General features: G+C 44.6%; 1 long non-coding RNA gene across 1 annotated transcript; it reads left to right on the top strand.

Moving 5' to 3' along the window:
- Positions 1-5,899: 5,899 nt before the first annotated feature.
- Positions 5,900-23,627, top strand: LOC120989015. Its single transcript, XR_005776216.1, has 4 exons — positions 5,900-5,911; positions 10,953-11,090; positions 14,888-14,891; positions 23,615-23,627. It is a non-coding gene; the product is annotated as an uncharacterized LOC120989015 (long non-coding RNA).
- Positions 23,628-25,087: the final 1,460 nt, after the last annotated feature.

The raw sequence follows: 25,087 nt of genomic DNA, 5'->3' as shown, positions 1-25,087 counted from the left end.
ATGCATCGGGTCTCCGACCCCTCCGGATGTTCTCAAAGGTATTTTGAAGTCCTTTTAACTTTTCCATCTCTCGCATGGTCTTCTCCCGACGAGGCAGCTCGGGGGAAGGATAGGGGCTCACCCATTTCTCCAACACGGTTGGCTGCCAGAAGACGTTGGGCCCAATGAAGGAGCTCCGCTCCTGGAAGGCGTGATGGGCCGGCTCTGGAGAGCGTTCCGGTTCCCGCTCGCAGCCAGAGTAGTCTTCTTCTTCTTCTGCCTCCCAGTCCTCAGGTGCTCGCTTGGGACGGGTCACGGCAGTGGCATAAGGGCCTCTCAGGCTCTCGGCAGGGGTGAACTCCACTTCCTCTCCCTCGCGGAGGCTGTGCTGATAAGAAGGGAGGTAGTCTCTCTTGACAGACCTTCTATTAACATATAGGTCTCTGCCAGTCAGATAGTCTTGGATGAACCCGTAGCCACGGGTTTTGTCAAAGGACACCACCACTCCCTTTCTCCTTTCCAGGCGGGGTTGGGTGTTGGTGTGTCTTTCATGGATAGTTTTAGTCAACTCTTCATAGTAGATCTTGGTCTTGGTATTCCGCTTGATAGCGGCCTCCCGGATCTCTGCCATAAGTGACGACCACTTGAAAGAGGGCTGAAAGAAGTCCTTCCATGAGCTGAAATGATGCTCTGGTTCTTTCTCCCGTGGGCGGCAGGCGGGTTTCTCCGGTCCCGGAGAGTAGGCCGGTGGAGCCTCCTCTGGCTCTACACCAATGTCATACATTTTTGGGATTTCAGGCGCGGACGCTGCAGCAACGCTCTGTTCACTTTCCAACATGCTCGATCCTTCTCTGGAGAGCGATAGGGTCGCGTCAATTAAAGTAGCCAGCTCCTCCCATTGCACTGGGAGGCCGCCCCCCAGGTATTCCAGTATATGGAAGGCGGTGTCCATGCTGGCAGACATGCAAATGTCCAGATAAGCAGTGGCGCCTGACCTTGAACTCCTTCCCGCTATTTCCTCAGAAAGGCGCCAATTTTTCCCGCCTTTTCGGGATGAAGATGACGCAGCAGTAAATTCAGCAAGCTCAGCGGCCATCTTTAGCAAGAAACGCTGTCTATTCACTGACAGCAAGCAGGATTGTAAAAAGTCCACAAAACCACACTCCAATGCGGCGATTTTCTTCCTCTGGGTAGCGCAACACTGCACAGCGCTTTTTAGAGGTTTTTGGTACACTTTGGGTATGATTTTCAGTCCACAAAGTCCACTTGAATAAAACAGGCAAATTGTCACTTTGGTCACAGGGCAACTGTATAAGGCACAAAGTTCACGCTTCTTGCACTAGAAAGCGTGCGTATCCTGTTCGTGACGCCAAAAGAGAGGTGCAGCGTACTCAAGTTGTGTGTAATAGTGTTCCTGGGTGTAGTAGTGCAATAGACACTAACCTGAGACGGCTGACTCTCTGCATAGTGGTCTTCCTGCTTCTGCATATATACATATTCAGGAGGGGAACCTTCTCCTAGGATTTGGAACCCGGTTACAGGGACTGCAATGCCCTCTCCTGGTCCGCAGGCTTCAGGCCTGGACTGGTCTCTGACATAGTCTAAGCTCCCTTAGACTCGACTGACTTTCCCTTCCTTGACTGGGCCTTATATAAACTAGGGCTCCCTAGCTCCCTCTAGTGACTAAGAGCTGGAATGACACCCCTAGCAGGCCTGTACATGCAGTTTCACAGTAACAGGGAAATATATAGCATTACATTACATGACATTTTATAAAACTGACATACACCAACTTCCCCATAATTAAGGAGGGACGACAGCACACTAAGTGACACTTTTGTAGTGACGGGCATTACAGTCCCCGTACACTACAGTTTAGTCTGACAGCAGAGTCGCACCGCCTGCTGGCATGGTGTTGTAGCGTTGGTGGTTGCCATTGGTGAGTCGATATTTCATGGATGGGAGAGGGGAGCCTCCTTATAATTCCACCCAACGTTTGAAAGTAGGGATTGTACATCCTCTTAACACACATATACACACACACATACACATCACCTCTGGCTTGCACAATGGTACAGTTTGCTAAAGGTTAACATACAGTTAGTGCTGGGATGAGTGGTGGACAATCGTCTGGGGTTCACTTGAGGGGGAGGGGTACAAGTTATTGATTAAATACCCCACCTGTAGGGTCCAGTCACTCGTCCGAAAGTGTTTTGCGGTCTGCAAATTGCAGATCCGCAAAACACGGACACCGGCCATGTGCGTTCCGCATTTTGTGATCCGCACATGGCTGGCATTATAATAATCTTTTCCAGACCCATTGAAAATGAATGGGTCCGCACCCGTTTCGCAAAATTAAGGAACGGATGCGGACCCATTTTGCGGACGTGGGAATGGACCATTACATTTCTACCTACAACTATTTGCTATGGCTCAGCTTTTAATAATGCTATAGTGCACAGGGTCAATTGAGAGCAATAATTGATTGTCTATCTGCTTGTAGACATGCTGAACATAAGGGCTAAAGGCTTCTTTACACCGCCTGATGGAGCGCGCTCGTCATTGGAGGTTTAAAGCAGTGATCCACACCACTATATGGAGATGAGCGATGGCTACTCTCATTACTCATCCCCATACATCCCCATACAGCAGGACTGGCCAACCTTACAGACACAAAGAGCCAACAAAACAGGTTTTAACAAAGAAAAATAGGAGAAAAAAATATTTTTCATCTGATCTGAGATCTGATAAAAATATTTTTTTCTTATTTTCCATTAGCAAAGAAAATAATATATTTTTCATCAGACCTTAGATCAGACTCCTAAATCAGATCCCCAATCCTCATCTGACCTAAAATAAGATCCTCAAACCTCATCAGACCTCCAAATCAGACCCCACAAATAAGACTCCCAATGCTCGGATCAGACAACACAAATCAGACTCCCAGTGTCAGACCCTTAGTGCTCAGATCCCCCCCCCCCCCAATGCTCAGATCTCCCCCGCCCCATAGTCAGATCTCCCCCCTTCTCAGATCTGACCCCCATGCTCAGACCTGACCAACCCATGCTCAAACAAGACCTCCATGCTCAGATCTGCTCCCCTATGCTCAGATCTGCCCCCCATGCTCAAATCTGAACCCCAATGCTCATATCTTTCCCCCATGCTCAGATATGACCCCCATGCTCAGATATGACCCCCAATTCTCAGATCAGGTGTCACGAATAATGGGGAGGGGGGGGACACCAGAATAACAACTCAAGGCTAGGGAGAGGGGAACGGTCACCTCCTAGGAAACCCCTAAACCTGGCCCTAATTCCTGTCAGTATGTATAGACCCTGAAGGTGGGAAAATACATACGCCGTAACCTAAACCCTAGGAGCACTGAAATGCCCTAAGGTAGTGATAGGGAATTAGACAACTGGTTCCTTCCCAGGTGAATGAACCAGCACCTCCCTGAGGCCTAGTAACAACAAGCACAAGGGAACAACCAAATACAAAGAGCAGTTAAACTTATCTTATATAAAATGGATGAGCAGGAACACAGGAAAGGTCCACACACCAACTCTTCCAAATCCAAACAGGGAATATCAACCGCATGGATCGAAGTGTGAGATCAAACTAAATAGGGAATGCAGTAATGATCACAAGCTGCACCTGACAAGAGGTGTGGTCATTAACAAACAACAACGCTGAGAATCAAGAGACTGTCAGTTAACCCCACGTCTCCTGGATCTTCTAACCTTTGACACAGGATGTACCGTGACATCAGGACCCCCCATGCTCAGATCAGACCCCCACTGCCCAGATCAGAACCCCCCCCCCCCCCCCATGCTCAGATCAGAACCTCCCATGCTTAGATCAGACCCCCATGCTCAGTTCTATAATTTAAAAAAATCTCTTCCCTCTCCTGATCAGGCACTGGGCTCCTGCTCGGGCACCTGCTACTCTGCAGGTCTGACACGCTCTCCACTCTGACCTGATGAGCACAACGTCAGGTCATAGTGCATGTCTCCACGTACTACGTTCTCACACTGTGTGCATCAGGACGTAGTGGAGAGTGAGCTGGAGCTGCAAAGTAGCAACAGTGCCCGATCAGGAAAAGAGATCTGAGCATGGGGTGGAGAGTGAGGCGGCCTGACTGCTTCCCAGCTCCACAGCTAGAGCCGCACTTCAAGAGCCACAGGTTAACCACCTCTGCCATAAATAATCATTGTTTCTGAGCAGCAGATCGCTGTTTAGACACCACGATCTGCTGCCAAGAAACGATGACTGAGGTGTTCCCATAAACAATGGTTTCACCCTTTTCAGCTAATATTTTGAAAGAGCGTTCATACTAACATTCGTCTCCGGTAATCAGGCAGTGTAAAGGATATGGGCACCTTTGTAAAAAAATAAATAAATGTTTTACATTAATTAATTTATTTTGTGGAGAAAATAATTTCTCCAATTGGCTCTATTTATCTATATATTTTTTTTCTTTTCGTTTTTGTTATACAGCCTGCTGTGCTTCCTATGCACAGCTGGCTGCTCTCAGTGAGATTACAGAGAATCCGTCATCTGACGGATTTTCTGTAACTCCTCCTGTGTGCACACGGGAGCGCGCACTGTCTCCCTCTCCCTCCTCCCCAAACACTCCCCCTAGTCAGGAGTAGTGTTGATCACGAATATTTGAATTGCAAATTTTTATTGCGAATATAGGTACTTCGAAAATTCACTAATATTTAGAATATAGTGATATATATTTGTCATTTTGAATATTCGAGATTTTTTTATTGCGAATTTTCGTAATGCAAATTTTTATCGCTAATTTTTCAATTGCCGAGTAAAAACATGATTCCTCCCTGCTTCTTGCTCGTGGGCCAATGACTCACAAGCAAGAAGCAGGGAGGAATCATGACTTTAAATGGGAAAAATGATGAATAGTCTAAAAAACTAATATATAGCACTATATCGAATATATTTGTTTTTTCGAATATTCGGAATATTCTAAAACAAGAATATATAGCAATATAGCGAATATTCGGAAAAAAAAACAAATATAGAGCAATTTAGCTAATATAGTCCTATAATCTTCTTTGTCTAATAGTTGTAATTTTTTTCTCATCTGAAGTTCAGATCGGAAAAAAATTACAACTATTAAAAAAAAAGATTATAGCACTATATTAGCTAAATTGCTCTACATCTATATTTTTCGAATATTCGCTGTATTGCTATATATTCTTGTTTTAGAATATTACGAATATTTGAAAAAAACGAATATATTCTATATAGCGCTATGACTCATTGGCCCACAAGCAAGAAGCAGGGAGGAATCATGTTTTTGCTCGGCAATTGAAAAATTTGCGCTAAAAATTCACTTTCCGAAAATTTGCATTACGAAAATTCGCATATTACGCGATCATTACCTTGTCGATTTTTCGAGTAAAAATTTTTTTTGAATATAACGAATATTCGAATTTGAGAATATTCGCCAAATATTCTACAAAATATACGCGAAATATCGCGAATTCGAATATGACCCCTGCCGCTCATCACTACTCTCTACACAGCCTCGGTTTGACAGAGAGATTGGGCACAATTTGGGACATTATTACTATTGAAGCACTGTTTATACTAAGTGCACTCTGGCAGATAATGATGTATTACTATTGCTGGGAATTTTTGGGAGCACTGTTACTATGCGGTGCACCCTGGTACAGTATCAGTTTTGCACAATTATTTTTGGGGGACATTATGTTTACTGTATTATTAGTGTCAGGGTTGCTATTTTCTGCACGCAGTTATCTTTCAGGGCACTGTTTGCTGATAATTATTGAAGTGGGCACTATCTGTGTAGTACTATTATTTTGAAGGGCATTATTTGCTTCTACAGTATAGTATTGAAGAACATAGTGGGCACAGTATTAGGGGGTAAGGATAGGGAGTTCAGAAGGTGGGAGGATGATGGAAAAGTAGGAAACTAGGATGCCTGTTTGTCAAATTCTGCTGAGACGAGAGATGGCGGAAAGAAATCACCAAGGCAGTCTGGTCCAAATGGAGAAGATAAGGAAAGAGAACATTTACATCAGAACAGACATCACTGGATGTAAGAGGTATGTAGTGCTGTATTACCTTGTATGGTTTGTAGTTATATGTGTAATGAGAATGACAGAAACAAGTTGCCCCACTTGGTAGATTTGGGAAGATTGTGCAGATTATAAGAAATACATTTGGAAAGACTGTGCTTAATGTTTACAGTGCCTGTACCATCTATTGAACAGTCTCAGTAAAATACAGTGGACTTGTTGCACTAAACAAGACTTTTGCCTTGCACCCCAAACCTACAGTATGTACACCACAGGCGCCTCCACTACCACCAGACAAAGGGCTCTAGAACTAGAGTGTGCTCTGAGAGACGAAAGAGTTAACAACCACCATCCCACACACACAAACACATACTTCACATCACTGCACGGTCCAGGGAAGTGCTGGAGTGAGAATTGCCACCATCAGGACAACTACTCCCATACTTGCTACTTATCCTGCAGGTTGCTGCATTAGTGTTAACAGAATCCATATTCTTCCATCCATTCAACCTATTATACAGCAGTATATAGTCACTCATTGAAAGAGCCACACATTTTGGAACCAGTGCTACTGCTTTTTTTTGACCCAGTCAGGAGATGTGGTGTTCCAATAGGACAACACCTGCCCACACACTCCCTGTGCTACACAACATGGTCTTCAGGGTATCAACAGCTCCCCTTGCCAGTATCGATCACTAGATCTCTCCCTCAGTAAAAATGGATACTCCAGCAAATCAGTTGCAAAATCATGAGTCTTTATTTGAAATGCGGCTGTACAATTCAAGTGATGTTTTGGCCGTGTATGGCCTTTTTCAAACTACAGCAAAGAAAAATAATAAAACAAAAAGTAAATCAAACGAAATATACCAGGGCAGTGAATATAAGTATATGGTATAAGTATAAATCTGTGTATAGTTCCCAATGGTATGAGTCCAAAGGACTTCTTCTCCTTCTCCAGCGGCACCAGGTAATTGGTCCTCTAGGACCTTGATCTGCATCTATGTTTGTCTTATAGTCCACATAGTAACTGGAGGCATTCTGTATACCAGCTCTTAGGATGTCACATGACTTGAACATAACACTGTAAATAATTTTTTTATATAATTTTGTACATATTGTATGTAATTTACTGCCACTCTACCTGATGTCATTCTCCTTATCACCTATATATGGTTCCTTTTCCACATGGATCTTACAACAGGACCCCATCAGACTTGATTCTTTGGACTCATACCATTGGGAACCCATCCCCCCTTACACTTGCCATTCAAATGTACATAAAGATGGAAAAGTTCCTCTGACTCCGCCCAATGCATAACTATACTCACCTAGTCCCACTGACCAATGCACTTTTCAATAAATGAAAGAACCAACTGGTCCTACTGCATCCAGGGTTTCACTGGTATTTCAGTGTGATGTCCGCTGGAACCAGAACAAGGTCACTGTGGTGATAGAGCAAAAAGAATAATCACATAAGGAAGGGATGGTGACTGCCTCTGGGAAATCCCCAGCAGTGGGCACTGTGCTGTCCTGTAAGATCGAGCCATCCCAATGTATAACTGGGGCATTTCCACTCTGTGCCCCCTCACAGTATTTATGCCCACATTGTGCCCCCTCACAGTAGTTATGCCCACATTGTGTCCCCTCACAGTACTAATGCCCATTGTGCCTCCTTTACAGCAGAAATGCCCACATTGGGCCCCCTCACTACAATTTTGCACACATTATATCCCCTAACAGTACTTATGTCATCCTTGTAGCCCCTTCACAGTAGTTATGTCCATCTTGTGGCCCCTTCACAGTAATTATGGCTAGCTTTGTTCCCCTTCACAATACTTATGCCTACCTTTGTGCCCCTTCACAGTAGTTATGCCCACCATTTTGCCCCTTCCTTCACAGTAGTTATGCCCACCTTTTTGCCCCTTCCTTCACAGTTGTTATGCCCACCTTTTTGCCCCTACCTTCACAGTAGTTATGCCCACCTTTTGCCTTTTCACAGTAGTTTTGCCCACCTTTTTCTCCATAAGAAAAACAAACAAACACAAATACTTACCTTTTTCTCTTATGATCAACACATTCTACTGTATGTTCCCCATCAACAGCGCGAAGCACTCACACATATCTGTGCAGGAGGCTGATTCGCAGACATTCATAGTTCCTTTCACACAGCCTGCTGGTGAGCGCCGGAGCTCAACTGAACGGTGAAGCAGGGACGGTGGCCATGATACACCTGTAAGGCAGTCAGAACCCACAGAGACATGCAGATTGACACAGTTTTTAATGTCTGTAGGTAAAAGCACTTTTTATTTTTAACTTTTATTTTTAACAGCTGTTTTGCTGCATACGTATGTGATCACTAAAATGAAAGTGCTTTTAGCCGAAGTCATTTAAAACTGTCTCGATCTGCATGTCACCACAGTTTCTAGCTGTTATGCTGCTGCAATGTGTGAACACAATCTTACAGATGCCTTTAATGTAAGGGGCCTGCCAAAAATTGCTATGCACAAATGACCCCTTAACAGTCTGCCAGCCACCGAACTCCCCATAACAATATGTCACCCAAAGACGACCTCATTACAGTGATGTCCCCAAAACTGTATCATCCACAAGGGTCCTGTCACGAGGGTGTCAAGAGCCACGTCTGACTCCGTTATACCCGGGGTCAGGAAGTCACAGCGGGTGGCTGCGCGCTCTATGTCTAAAGATCGCGCTGCTTCTTAATGCTAGCTTTCTGGGTTTGCCTTGCAACCCTTTTTGGCTCACTCAGGGATCCGTAGCTTCTCCTCCTCAGCTGTTTCTTGTCCAGCAATCCCAACCTCCTTATATTCCCCTCTCCCACTTCTCTGGTTGCCAGATATAGAGCTTCCTGCCTGGACTTCTATACTGACCCACTGGAGCTGTGTAGCTGTGTTCCCTGGTTGTTGTTCCAGAACGTTACCCTCCGGATCCCTGTTGGGCCTTGGTGGTCTGCTGTTGTCGCCCACCTGGGATTATATGTTTGTCTGTATTGTCTGTCCTCTCCTTGGTGTTTTCCTTTTAGTGTCAGTGGTGCGGACTAGTGTTCCCACCGCCCCGTTCACTACGTAGGGCTCATCTTAGGGAAAGCCAGGGTTTAGGCACGTGATCGGCGTACGGGTGAGGAACCCGTCTAGGGACGTCAGGGCAGTCAGGTGCCAGCCTCAAGGTGAGTCAGGGGTCACCACCTTTCCCTCTCCCTTGGACAGGGCCTTCCCATTTCCCTTGGACAGGTCCCTAACATTGTGTCATCCAGAGCTCATTGCAAAGCTTTATTAAGTGTTAATGTCACTGTATTTCAAGCATTGCATACATGTTATATATAAGTTGTGTATGGAGAGGGAGCAGTGGGAGGTCAGTAGTGGCTAGGCAGGGCTGGCACCACCTTTCCTATCCAAGAGGAAATAGAATTCAGTCCAGTTTGAGCTGTAGGCCTGTGTTCAGCAAGGAGCAGAGTTAGAGCGGGTTTGCACTTGCGCTAGGGTATTCCGTTACACGTTCCGTTATAACAGGGTTATAACGGAATATAATGGAATTTGTAAGACGGAATGCAAAACAGAAGCCTTTAAAAGGCATTTTGCTTTGATCAATCATAATAGAAGTGTATGGGTAAGCATAACGGATAACTCTGTTATAATGGAACCTATAACGGAATTCCACAACGCAAATGTGAACCCACCCTTACTGGAAGCTGCTCCTGTAGATTGCAAAAGTAAAAAGGGACAATTGATGTGCCAGTTCATGGAAAGGAAGAGGCTTTACAGAAGGTTAGGCAGCCATACTAAAGGGGTTTTCAAAGTACTTTGTCAGAGAAAGTTAACTGCACTTAAGGCCTGATGCACATAACCGTTGTTTGGGTCCGCATCCGAGCCGCCGTTTTGGCAGCTCAGATGCGGACCCATTCACTTCAATGGGGCCGCAAAAGATGCGGACAGCACTCCGTGTGCTGTCTGCATCCGTGGCTCCGTTCCGCGGCCCCGTTAAAAAAAATATAACATGTCCTATAGGACATTTATATTGCCGGCGCCCATTCCGTTCCGCAAATTGCGGAAGGCAACACAGGCGGCTTCCGTTTTTTGTGGATCTGCGGTTTGCGGACCGCAAAAAACGGCACAGCCGTGTGCATGAGGCCTAAACTGAGACATAAGATATCTCTGCATGTGGTGGCAGCATAACAAACTTGGGAACAGAGCTTTAGATCAACAAAAGAAAAACAGCATGCAAACAGCTAAAAATGGAGGTCCCTCATGACATTCCCTTTAAGGTAGCATTACACATACATTAGTGGGTGCGGGTAGTAACCATGAATAAGGCTCGGGTGCACTGCGACTTTAGGTGTGACAGCTGTCGCATGACCAAAGATTGCAATGTAGCATTACTGCCATAGAAATGAATAATGTCACAGCTTGGCACTCATGTTTGCTGTGACCACGACCACAGAATAACAAAAATACAACTATGCTGGAATGTATGCAATTCTGGGGTCATGGTCGCAGCAGCAGTGCAACCCCATTTATTTCTATGGCGCCACTGCTACACCACTATACTTAGTGACATGGCAACTGTCGGGTCCAAGATCGCAGTGTAGCCCTATCCTTAATGCTAATTGCTGGACAGCACCTGGAGTTGTCCCCTAAAACAGTGGCTAATGCAACCGTGAAATAGCATATTTAACAGAAATAATTTATAGGAGAAAAATATAAATATCATCATGATATAAAACTTTGAGCATTCTGTGTTTGTTTCTTCACAGCATAAGTTTTCAATGTTCATATTGCAATTGTGCGGTTTTATCTACTTCACAATTATGTTAGGGCTAGTGCTGCCACCTAGTGAGAACATGAGGAATTTTTCTGTCAGTTTATGTCACACTCAGACATTGTCTTCTATCAGTGTGCATCTAGCACAGTAATAGACGGCAGTGTCCTCAGTCTTCACATTGTCCATTTGTAGATATAACATGTTATTACTGTTATCTCTGGAGATTGTAAATCGTCCCTTAACAGAATCATCATATATTGTGCTACCCCCGTCATATCTAATATAAGCCAACCACTGTAATCCTCCGCCAGGAGTCTGTCTAACCCAGTGCATCCAGTAGTCACTGAAGGTGAATCCAGACCCTTTACATGAGAGTTTATGGGAATTCCCAGACTTTATCACCACTGGGTCTGATGACTGGACAAGTTGTGCTTGAGACTGGACACCTGGAAAATACAGAGAATAAGGTCACATCCATGTAATCATCTCCTCATAGCGCTAGTAATATCTTTCTTCTAATGTACTAGTAATGTCACCTGACAAGCAGGCCAGTGATAGAAAGAGGAGCAGGAAAGTCTTCATGGCTGCTGGGTGACTTCTAGGAGGTGATGTGTGATCCATCAGCACTGGCTTATTATGTAGGAGATGTCACACAACAGGAGGTGACGTCACTTAATTTACATATTGTCAGACATAAAGATTATTTTTAGTACATGGAGGATGATTTATATGACGTTTAGCCTAAACCTCTTTAACCCTATAAGGGTTTATATTTTCTAGGACGTTTTACTTTTTAATGGTAGCATTTAATGTTTCATATAGTGCATTGAAAACCTGTTAAAAATGTCTATAGTGGAGTTAAAAAAAATTCTACCTTCTAAATTCTACCATTGTTTTTTTGGGTCTCGTGACGGCTTTCATGATGCGGTAAAAATGACACGCGGGTCAATACAATTATAGTGATATCAAATTTATGTAGATTTTGTATTATTTTGTTAGATTTTACAAAAAAAATGTAAAACTTTTTCTAAGTTGTCATATTGTCTTTTTGTACCTTGGGCGTACAGTTAGGCCCATGTACGAAAGGGTACTAGTATCCAAATAGCACAAAAATTTGTAGCAGCTATACACGAACAGACACCCCCTCCCAAACCCACCAGCTCTCTTCCCTCCTGTATTAACTGACGGCCACAGACATACATAACGTTTATAGATATAACCGTAAACTTCAGTAATTTTTCTTCCAGAATTTTTGAGACTTCTCTGTGTGCTGGCATATTGTAAGCAGATGTTCTGTGTTGTTAATACAGTCATGGCTTTTCTCTGGCAGACTCCACCATGCAACCAATCTGCTTACCATGCATACCGAAGCTGCCGCACCACATTGTTTCAAAGACACCTGCATTTCAGGAGAAGATGTTGTGGATTTTTCTCCATTCCATAGAAATCTTCCCGTAAGTTATGTGTGGAATCCTTGTAGGTCTACTGTACTGTGGCTTAATGCAGTCTCCCACTGCAAGTGTTGATATCACAGTATTTTGAGCAATGTATGTCCCAAACGCTGTATAAAGAGAGAATGGGAGTTTCAGTTTAAGTTGCTAGGATGGTCTGGCACCACCACTTTCTCTCTAGGAAGACGTGGTTAAGTCTAGTATAAGGAGCATAGCTGTATTGGGAAAACCTCTCACTCTATAAGCACTATAAGCAACAAAGTGACAGCATATGTGCCAGAAAGATTTTCCAGAAAGCTGAGCTAACATATAAGGTAAAGTGCAGAGCATCTTGCTGAGAAGGTAAACACATTTATGTTGGGGTTAGTACAGACTTCCCTGAATATTGGTGGAAGCAATAAACTATCTCCCCCATCATACTAATGAACAGACAGGCCATCTGTTGAGGGACTGTATTCCGCTGTGGATGCTGCAGACATACAGTATCAACATAGTGAGAGTAAGAGAAACAAGTTGCCCCACTTGGTCGATTTGAGAAGATCCTGCAAATTATTAGAAAGAGACTTTAAGGGAACTTTCACTGTGCCCACTGCACCCCATATACAACCTTGGGAAACCGGATATGCCAATGGTAAAGATTGTGCTTTAAGGGGTTCTCCGGGAATTAAGAAAATGAAAATGCTTAAATACTATTTTATTAGAGATGAGCAAATTTTTAAAAAGTTTGGTTTGATCAGAATTTATTAGTGGTGAACCGCGTTAAAAAACGGCTATTTCCTGGCTGCAGAGAGCCTCTATAGTGTCCGTATGACATGCAGATGACAGGCGTCGCTCTTAGAATCACTGCACACTTCACTTATTCGGGAAGTCACGGGGCGAAAACTGACCATATAACACAAGTGTGAACTCAGCCTAACAGGTCGATGTTAGCGCCAAGAAGAAACGCACTCCTTTTACACCATCGTCAGCAGATTTAACACAGATGTCTACAGAACCTGTTCTATTAAATGCTTCTACAAGTAGAGCCCCCGTGACAGAGTGGAGAGGGTGTCAGCAGTAAGTGTGTGTTGATGTCACTGATAATTTTGCCCTTCCTCTGATCCATCAGAACAATAACCCCCAAAAAACAGATCCTGTCTGTGGAGCATCCACCTTCACCCGGTCAGCATTTGGTCAGTAATCCATCAGTATTACTAATGCCAAAAAAACAGGAGTGGATCCAAAACAGAGATGACACGTTAATGGGAAATTTGCATATTTTCTGTGTTTTGTACCCACTCCTGCTTTTTGCTACCAAATTACAAGCCAATTCTGATGGGACTATACAGGCCTTACAGCTGCTACACAGACAAGATTTGTTGTGCGTCTCATTTTTCCTTCCTTCTAACAGATCAGTAAAAGGGTCAAATAAATGATGATGTCTGCCAGGCCGAAAGGAAAAATAGTGGCCCAGTCATGAAGTGGGGAGGGTGGGAACAGCATGAGAAGTTCACAGAGTGGCCCTATGACATAGTGGTGAGGTGGAAGCAGCATGAGGAGGCCACAGTGTGGAGGTGGCGGCAGCATAAGGAGGTCACAGAGTGGAAAGGTGACATAGTTTGGAGGTGGCATCAGCATGAGGAGACCACAGAGTGGAAAGGTGACATAGTTTGGAGGTGGCATCAGCATGAGGAGACCACAGAGTGGCAAGGTGACATACTGTACCGAATGGTGACAATTCGGCTGTCACTACGCAAGCAAGTGAGCATGCATTGGGCCATTTGTGCAAGTGACTCGGAGGTACTCCCTGCCTCCATCTCCACTTCATACTGCCATGGTGTGTCTGGGTCCTCTGCCTCGTCTTCCTCATCACCCTGTAGCTCCTCTGGCTGCTCCTCCTCTCCTGTCACATGTGTGTAAAAACCAGCCTTTCGCTGCACATTACTTGTGCTACAATGTCCTTCTCCTCCTCCTCCATGATTCTATTTCTTGATAAAGGACACAGAGCTGTTTCTCACCTGTTTGACTCCATTCATCCAGGCAAACAAGTTGTAGAACAGCATGACACTGTCATGCCCTGCACATGTGGTATGCTGGAGGAGCACTGTGAATTGTCCCTGCAGTGGAGGCTGAGGACAAGGTGGATGAAGAGGAGGCAGAGGCAGACATTGTCGCAGGACCAATGACGTGAGAATGTGGCTGCGGAAGCGGCGTCACCTGGCAAAGTTGCTGGTGGAGCTTGTGAGGAACCGCATTTACCTAGTGGGCCGTAAAGGACATCTATTGTCCTTGACCATAGTTATAGCTACAGTACAGACCAATATTCCCCAAAAAGGCTGTATCACAAACAAATTTCACCACTGAATGGCTAATCGACGTAATTCGGTTCATACAGAAGAAAGTCAACAATCACTGTCACGACCGTAGGCAGGGACACGCACTCACAAAGTGAGCCCTAACTTGAACCCAGCCCGCTGACCCTGCCTACTTGCAGAACAAGTCCTAGGCGACAAGTCCACAACCAGTCGATGGTCCCTATTGTGGTAAGTGCAGAGAGCCAAACCAAGTGCCCGCAGTAAAAACTGCAGGTACCTGTACACGCACAGGAACCCAGACAAACTAACACAGAGAGGGAAGTCATGTTGGAAACAGACACCAGGAGATCAATACAATACACAATAACTAAGCAAAGGAGGTAGCAAGTAACAAAGCCGAGGGTCAATACCGGACAGGGAACAAGTACAGAATCGCTAAGCAGAGGGAGAGGTCTAGGTAAGCCGAGGTCAGGTCCAAAAGCAACAGTCCAATACACACAGGCAGCAGAGAACAGCAAGGAAAACCTACAACTGGCAAAGAATGATTGCCAGTAGCTGCCGGAGTTCCACTTTATAGATAGTTGGTCAATTTTCGTGAGTTGAATTAAATTCCTCTTGGAGCGCTCCAGCTGTATGATTCCAATTTTCGTATGCTTGTTCACCCAAACATGTTTCGGAGCTCAAACTCGCTCCTTCCTCAGTGGTCAAGACCACAGAGGAAGGAGCGAGTTTGAGCTCCGAAACATGTTTGGGTGAACAAGCATACGAAAATTGGAATCATACAGCTGGAGCGCTCCAAGAGGAATTTAATTCAACTCACGAAAATTGACCAACTATCTATAAAGTGGAACTCCGGCAGCTGGAACATACAAGTTAAGAGGCGACTGAAACATTAAATAGAGATGCCGCCATAGCCTGTGGCACGCCGACTCTTAAGAAACAAGCTGCGATCGGAAGGTCCGAGTCATAAAGGTCAGTCTGTTCTCAGAATAGGAGCAGGACGCCGCACCAGAAAACAGCTGAATCGTGAGTAGACCAAACACTTAATGTGTACAATAGAGGACTCCGCATTTTTATTTTAAGCATGTGCATTGCACAAAAGGAATATAAGGAGACATTCAGCGACTAATTGCAAGTTTTTTCAATAACTGCTACAACCAAGAATATTGTTGTTACATTGCTGTCACACATTGCGTCCATAGGAATAGTGGCGCATACACATGGAATAATTGCCACAAATCTAATCCTATAAGAAAGTCTTTTGCTGCATATTATTACCAACTGCTGCTAACAATTTTGCTACGGACTAATTGTGATATACTATTGATACTGCTACCATTGCTGCTATATATTATCAACTGGTGAATTGCTGCTATATTATCATTTGTTATATTATTTATCATTGTCACATTGTTCTTAATTGTCGTTATATTGTTGCTATCTATTGTCTTACATATCCATGTTATTTTTAATGAATAAAATTGCCTTTCCATGAACCCATAAATAGAGTGCCTGCTCACTATCTTTATAAAGAAATATGAAAGACATCATGAATTCTGAAAGACTCAGGTAACTGCAGAGAAATGACACTGGATTGAAGACATAAATGATCTTGTAAGGTCCAATAAATTTAGGAGCCAGTTTACTTGAAGGCACCTTGAGATGTAGATTTTTGGTAGACAACCATACTTGTTCACCTAACACAAAGTTTGGCCCCTTGGACCATCTTTTATTGGCCTGTCTAGATTGGATGCTTTGAGCTTTTTCCAGGCTCTTGTGAGCCTGGGCCCAAACTGTGCACAGATCTTCTACGATAGCATCCACTGCAGGAGTTACAGAACTAGAACTGCACACTGACGAAAACCGGGGATTAAAACCATAGTTACAATTGAACAGAGACATGCCACTAGAGGAGCTCACATGATTGTTAATAGAGAACTCTGCAAAAGGTAAGAACTTTCTCCAATCATTTTGGTAATCTGACACAGAGTATCTCAAGAATTGCTCCAGTACCTGGTTGACCGTCTCCGTTTTCCCATTAGTCTCAGGGTGGAAGACGGATGAGAAAGAAAGTTTAATTCCCAGTTTCGTGCTGAAACCTCTCCAAAAATTTGAGACAAATTGTATACCCCTATCCGAGACAATGGAGTCTGGAATGCCATGCAACCTAAGGATGTGATCAATAAACAAGCTAGACAACCCCTTAGCATTGGGGAGTTTTTTTAAATGGGATAAGATGACACATTTTCGCAAACCTGTCTATTACAACCCAAATGACCGACCTACTCTGGGCGGGTGGGAGGTCAGTGATAAAGTCCATAGAGATGTGGGTCGAGGGTCTCTGAGGAATGGGCAAGGGGAAAAGCAAACCCACAGGAGATCTCCTGGGTACCTTGGCCCTAGCATATACGGCACAGGCAGAGACGAAGGCAACCACATCACGTGACTAGGCCACCAGTAAACCAGTGAGATCAGATGCTTAGTCCCCGCAATACCTGGATGACCTGCCAACACAGAACAATGAAATTCCTCCAGTACTTTAAGGCGCAAATTTGGAGGTACAAACAGTTTGACAGCCACCTATCTTAGTGGCCAAATCAGAATTAATAGCGGCAAGCACAACACCAGGAGTCAGAATATTTCCAGGCTCCATAACAACACTCTGCTCCTCATCAAAACTCTGTTATAAGGCATCGGCCTTTACATTAGCAGCCCCGGGATGATAGGTCACAACAACGTTAAAACGCGACTTACAGTTCAGACAGAAACCTGTCTGCGGGTATAATATTATGATAATATTATGACAGGTGGTATGTAGAGTTATCAGCAGCCACAGACTACCACCCTTAAAACATAGCCTTTATTATATATCATTAAAATAAAAAAAACTGAATAACCCTAATGATAACATAAAGAAAACAATAAAAGAAAGCAAAAAAAAAAGTGTCAATCCTCTGTACTTAAGGACATGGATAGGCAGGTACGGGCCAAATGTATTATTCTATGGGCTCTGACCCTCAGGCTGGCCCTAACGCTGTCAGCCCTAACTAAGAACGGAATGTCCACCCCGATAGGGGCGATTCCGTATCAGGAACCTCCTGAGCGCCCTAGGATGCCCCTGAATAGGGAAAAAGCTATTTGTTCCAATAGCGTTTGTCACTCTGTGTAGCTGCGGTAACGCAGCAGAACCGTAAACAAATGCTGCACTACCCAAATGCACTGTAAAGAAAGTATGTTATTGGTATATCACACCCCTGCCTCAATTAGTTTTTTGGGGGGGCAACTGGTATATCACACCAGTTGAAATGACTTGTTCCAATAGCATTTGTCACTCTGTATAGCTGCGGTAACGCAGTAGAACCGCAAACAAATGCTGCACTACCCAAATGCACTATATAGAAAGTATATTATAGGTATATCACACTCCTGCCTCAATCAGTTTTTTTAGGGGGCAACTGGTATATCACACCAGTTGAAATGATTTGTTCCAATAGCGTTTGTCCCTATCTGTAGCTGAGGTAACGCAGCAGAAGTGCACACAAATGCTGCACTACCCAAATGCTCTATATAGAAAGTATATTATAGGTATATCACACCCCTGCCTCATTCCGTTTTTTTTGGGGGGGCAACTGGTATATCACACCAGTTGAAATTATTTGTTCCAATAGCGTTTGTCACTCTGTGTAGCTGTGGTAACGCAGCAGAACCGCAAACAAATGCTGCACTACTCATATGCACTATATAGAAAGTATATTATTGGTATATAACACCCCTGCCTCGATCATTTTTTTTGTTGGCCAACTGGTATATCACACCAGTTGAAAGTATTTGTTCCAATAGCGTTTGTCACTCTGTGTAGCTGCGGTAACGCAGCAGAACCGTAAACAAATGCTGCACTACCCAAATGCACTGTAAAGAAAGTATGTTATTGGTATATCACACCCCTGCCTCAATTAGTTTTTTGGGGGGGCAACTGGTATATCACACCAGTTGAAATGACTTGTTCCAATAGCATTTGTCACTCTGTATAGCTGCGGTAACGCAGCAGAACCGCAAACAAATGCTGCACTACCCAAATGCACTATATAGAAAGTATATTATAGGTATATCACACTCCTGCCTCAATCAGTTTTTTTAGGGGGCAACTGGTATATCACACCAGTTGAAATGATTTGTTCCAATAGCGTTTGTCCCTATCTGTAGCTGAGGTAACGCAGCAGAAGTGCACACAAATGCTGCACTACCCAAATGCTCTATATAGAAAGTATATTATAGGTATATCACACCCTTGCCTCATTCCGTTTTTTTTGGGGGGGCAACTGGTACATCACACCAGTTGAAATTATTTGTTCCAATAGCGTTTGTCACTCTGTGTAGCTGTGGTAACGCAGCAGAACCGCAAACAAATGCTGCACTACTCATATGCACTATATAGAAAGTATATTATTGGTATATAACACCCCTGCCTCGATCATTTTTTTTGTTGGCCAACTGGTATATCACACCAGTTGAAAGTATTTGTTCCAAGAGCGTTTGCCTCTCTGTATAGCTGCATTATCGCTACAGAAACGCACACAACTGCTGCACAATACAATTGCACTATGCAGCGTCCCACAAGTGTATGTGGGCACTGCAAAAGCGTGTCATGTCATATGTTATATCATGCCGTATTTCATTCTTATGTGGAATCCCTGTTACCAGGCTGTCAGGTGCATTACACATATTCAACCACTGTATGGGGATAGCACCACAGTATATATAGCACAGTTCAGGCCTAGTTAGTGTGGGAGTTAGAGTTTGGAGGAAGGAGGAGATGGAGTGAGAAGCAAGGGGGAAGGAGAGGGCCCCTCTCCTCTCAGCCCTCTCTTCGGCTTCACGGCCCAGAGGAGACAATTTATATCTCCGTGTCAAGCCAGGAAACTAGGCAGAGGTGAAGTCTGTATTCTACCGTCTACTCTTCCGGAGTGTCAAGTGATTTTGCTGAGTTTATTGTGGAAAGACAAAGGAAGGACAATAGCCATTATTCTAGGCTCTAGGCACCTTTGTATCAAGGTGAATGATTTATTAGCTTCCGGCAGCCTCACCATTATTTCAAGGACAGATAGGATGTCTGTTGCATCACTTGTGTGTAGAAGATAAAGACTTGAACTGCTTTTATTGAGACTGAAGCAAGGCAAAGAGCTGAATATCAGTGAGTACACAACTACCTACTATAGCCTGAGAGATAGCCACATATACAGCCTGTTACTTAGATTTATCACATTCCACCTACATGTTCACAAAAGACTGTTTATTAACTGGATGTAAAACTGTTGTCAAGATCCGGGTTACAGTAAAGTTCTGAGTTGTATTCAAACCCTGCCTCATTCTCCATACTACAACCACTCTCATCATTTTGCACCATCCAGGTGCTGGCATCACAACATTACCTAAGTCAGGGACCCAGCCGCACAAGCACTCAGAAACCTAATCACCATCAAGGGCACCTCGATCACCACCTGGCCGGTGTCCCCTGTAATAGAGTGTGCCCCGGAGAATCTAGTGCTGTTCTCCCCTTCACTGCACTGCTGGCCCAGGGAGGCATCTGCTAACCGTGAGTAACCGATGAACTGTTGTACCCTTCGGCCCACCGTGAACCTCACGTGATCTCCCCTGGGGACCGGCACGTTGCACTATAATATACTTTCTATGTTAGAAAGTATATTATAAGTATATCACACCTCAGTAAGTCACACATATCGATAGCACACCTATACCAGTCCTTAAATGGACTTTTGTGCCCTTTTAGATAGCATTTAGTGTCCCTAACAGTCTGTCCCTGCTCCACACAGCAACCTCTCCCTACACTGGCAAAAGACTGAATGTAAAATGGTGGCTAGATCAGTTTTTTTTATAATGTCCATGTGCAGAAACGTCTCAATTGGCTGTCCTGTACCACCTGATGTGTCATGGGTCAAAGTTCTTCACAATGTAAAAGAATATGGCGCTGGCGGACATCGCTATATGTTCGCCTGTTTGGCGAACCGCGAACGAGCAAAGTTCGCCGCAAAACGACTGCCAGGTGAACCCCAAGGCCATCTCTAGTTGGCGGGCTAGTAGTTCCGACAAGCCAGCGGTCAGCCGTTGGGCAAGAGGATTATCCGGCATGATGGAAGGTGGAGTGGAGGACAAATGGGAAGAGAGAGGAGAAGGAGAAGAGGCAGGATGTGGACCACCAGGAGTGTGGCTTTGTGGTTTCTAACGGCGTTGCTCCCACTGGGCTTGGTGATGGGAGGCCAGGGGTCTTCTTAAGGCGGTCATCCCTAGGTGAGTGTTGGGCTTAGTGTCACTTATGCGTTGACAGCACAGGCTGCAGGGGGCAACACTATTGTCAGCAGCTGACACGTAAAAAAAAAGCCCACACTGCGGAGCCATGTGCCGGAGTCCTAGGAGCGCAAGATGTGACCGTGCATGGTGGATGGCTAGCTCCAGATACATTTGCAGTCTGCTTTTTGCCTCCTGTGCACTGTGAGTTCTGCCTGCTTCTTCTCCTTCTCCTCCCTATCTGCTCCTCCGTCTCTCCCTCTGAACTCCCCTCCTCTTCCTCTCTTGTGGGCACCCACGTGATGTCCATCAACACGTCATCATCGTCACCTTCACCACCACTAACATTAGAGATCTCGGAGTAGGCAGCAACAGCGAGGACCACCCTCCTTGTGCTGATCTGGGTACTGTCGTCAGACTGCTGGGTGATGGCCGTTGCTACCTCCTCTTCCTCATCCGATGTCAAGAATGGCTGCGCACCGGTAAGGTCTGGAAATGGATGGGAAAATAATTCCTCTGACTTGAGTGGAGGGGCTATGGTGGTGGTGGTCTCTTTGGGGGTGCACACAGCAGGGAGTAAGGAGGGTGCAGAAGCGGAACAGAAAGGTTACAGCCAGCTCACCTCAGGCATCCTGTGTGACGGTGCACGGGGTGGACCCAAGCCAGTCCTAATGTAGATCCACATAAACAGAAAAAAAGCTCCAGCACCAGGCGTAGACGTTTCAATAATCCCGGTCTTTATTCACCAAAATATTCCAAAAAGATACAGCAAACAGTGGCACTGGTTCCCACTTACTCCCAGTAGATTTACGCGTTTCAAACAGCAGTGTTCTTAGTCATAATCCAAAGTGTTTGGCATGCTCCGAGCTAAAATAGGGCCCAACTCCGGTATCCCAACCCCCAGGGAGGAGTTTGGGAAAACAGGGTGGACATAAAATCAACTAGGTCCATGCGAAACACCTGTACAAACATGTTCACCCGTGACATATATTATCCATCTTAATAATAATAAAAATAAAATCATATAGCTCCTCCCCATTAGTACAGTCTCAATAGCCATACACAACACACATTATATTATTTCCACATGTAGATATTAGGTTAAGTTGACAAAAGCAAATTTGAGCATCAAAGTATATTGCGCTACAATTTAATTGCATCACATTCTGCTGAGAACACATTGTATCTTGCAGTTTAATTACACCACATTCTGTTAAAGACACATTGTATCGTATAATACCAATAATATTGTCCCCACACTAAACTCCAACAGGTTAGACCTATATTCCAACATTGGAGGAGGTCTATGGTAATATCCCCCGCTGGATTATATTATCTCCTGGATCCAATTACCACCATATTCACCGGATCCGCATAATGTGAACTAGGTGGAACTGCGGCTTGGAGAAAATTAAATGGTCAAATAGTTATAGCGGATTTAGTACGATCATTCGCTGTAGTATGATTTTATACCTCCATGTATTGTGCTGAAATTCAAACGTACTTGCGCAGATTTATCAAAAGATCATACTTTTTACCCCGTAATTAAAGGGACCACATACTATAGACTGAATGGAAATAACTAGATGTAAATGAATTTATTTGAAAACATGCTTTAGATCAGGCATCCTCAAAATGCGGCCCTCCAGCTGTTGTAAAACTACAACTCCCATAATTCCCTGCTGTAGGCTGATACCTGTAGGCTGTTTGGGCATGCTGGGAGTTGTAGTTTTGCAACAGCTGGAGGGCCGCAGTTTGAGGATGCCTGCTTTAGATAAAAATTACCAGGAGTTTGGTGATGATATAATAGTCCACATTTTCATTTTTATTCCCATCCAGTCATTTTGTACAGTACAGACCAAAAGTTTGGACACACCTTCTCATTCAAAGAGTTTTCTTTATTTTCATGACTATGAAGGCATCAAAACTATGAATTAACACATGTGGAATTATATACAAAACAAACAAGTGTGAAACAACTGAAAATATGTCATATTCTAGGTTCTTCAAAGTAGCCACCTTTTGCTTTGATTACTGCTTTGCACACTCTTGGCATTCTCTTGATGAGCTTCAAGAGGTAGTCCCCTGAAATGGTCTTCCAACAGTCTTGAAGGAGTTCCCAGAGATGCTTAGCACTTGTTGGCCCTTTTGCCTTCACTCTGCGGTCCAGCTCACCCCAAACCATCTCGATTGGGTTCAGGTCCGGTGACTGTGGAGGCCAGGTCATCTGGCGCAGCACCCCATCACTCTCCTTCATGGTCAAATAGCCCTTACTTTCAAAGTTTTCCCATTTTTTCAGCTGACTGACTGACCTTCATTTCTTAAAGTAATGATGGCCACTCGTTTTTCTTTACTTATCTGCTTTTTTCTTGCCATAATACAAATTCTAACAGTCTATTCAGTAGGACTATCAGCTGTGTATCCACTTGACTTCTCCTCAACGCAACTGATGGTCCCAAACCCATTTATAAGGCAAGAAATCCTACTTATTAAACCTGACAGGGCACACCTGTGAAGTGAAAACCATTTCAGGTGACTACCTCTTGAAGCTCATCAAGAGAATGCCAAGAGTGTGCAAAGCAGTAATCAAAGCAAAAGGTGGCTACTTTGAAGAACCTAGAATATGACATATTTTCATTTGTTTCACACTTGTTTGTTATGTATATAATTCCACATGTGTTAATTCATAGTTTGGATGCCTTCAGTGTGAATCTACAATTTTCATAGTCATGAAATACAGTGGGAGTCATTTATATTATTACATGCACAGCGTGCGACCTGATATATGTAGGGTGCACAAGTAGGAAATTTAAAGAAAGGCTACGTGAACATTTAAATAATATTTCTAATCCACTAACAACAGGAATATCAAATGCAGCAAATCATTTTATAGATGTTCATAATCGTAATATCAATACTTTTAGCACTTTTGCATTTGAACGTGTTATATTGCCACAACGAGGTGGCAATATAAAACAAAAAATCCTCTCACGGGAAGCCTTTTGGATTTGGAGACTTAGGCCTCATGCACACGACCGTTTTTTTTTACGGTCCGCAAAAACGGGGTCCGTAGGTCCATGATCCGTGACCGTTTTTTCGTCCGTGGGTCTTCCTTGATTTTTGGAGGATCCACGGACATGAAAAAAAAGTCGTTTTGGTGTCTGCCTGGCCGTGCGGAGCCAAACGGATCCGTCCTGAATTACAATGCAAGTCAATGGGGACAGATCCGTTTGACGTTGACACAATATGGTGCAATTGCAAACGGATCCGTCCCCCATTGACTTTCAATGTAAAGTCAGGAGTCCCTTTTATACCATCGGATCGGAGTTTTTTCCAATCCGATGGTATATTTTAACTTGAAGCGTCCCCATCACCATGGGAACGCCTCTATGTTAGAATATACTGTCGGATATGAGTTAGATCGTGAAACTCAAATCCGACAGTATATTCTAACACAGAGGCGTTCCCATGGTGATGGGGACGCTTCTAGTTAGAATATACTAAAAGAACTGTGTACATGACTGCCCCCTGCTGCCTGGCAGGTGCTGCCAGGCAGCAGGGGGCAGACCCCCCCCCCTGTTTTTAACTCATTGGTGGCCAGTGCGGCCGGCACCCCCTCCCCCCCTGTAGTTAACTCTTTGTTGTCCAGTGCAGCCGGCCCCCCTCCCTCCCCTGTAGTTAACTCATTGGTGGCCAGTGGGCCCCCCTCCCTCCCCTGTAGTTAACTCATTGGTGGCCAGTGGGCCCCCCCTCCCTCCCCCTTAGTTAACTCTTTGTTGTCCAGTGCGGCCGGCCCCCCCCTCCCTCCCCTGTAGTTAACTCGTTGGTGGCCAGTGGGCCCCCCCTCCCTCCCCTGTAGTTAACTCGTTGGTGGCCAGTGGGCCCTCCCCCCTCCCTCCCCCTCCTAATTAAAATCTCCCCCACTATCATTGGTGGCAGCGGAGAGTACCGATCGGAGTCCCAGTTTAATCGCTGGGGCTTCTATCGGTAACCATGGCAACCAGGATGCTACTGCAGTACCGGTTGCCATGGTTACTTAGCAATTTGTAGAAGCATTATACTTACCTGCGAGGCTGCGATGTCTGTGTCCGGCCGGGAGCTCCTCCTACTGGTAAGTGACAGATCATTAAGCAATGTGCCGCACAGACCTGTCACTTACCAGTAGGAGGAGCTCCCGGCCGGTCACAGACATCGCAGCCTCGCAGGTAAGTATAATGCT

Source organism: Bufo bufo, chromosome 2 (genome assembly GCF_905171765.1).
Source record: "Bufo bufo chromosome 2, aBufBuf1.1, whole genome shotgun sequence".
Lineage (NCBI taxonomy): Eukaryota > Metazoa > Chordata > Amphibia > Anura > Bufonidae > Bufo > Bufo bufo.
Note: the sequence above shows the minus strand (reverse complement) of the source record. Positions and strands in the feature narration are given on the sequence as shown.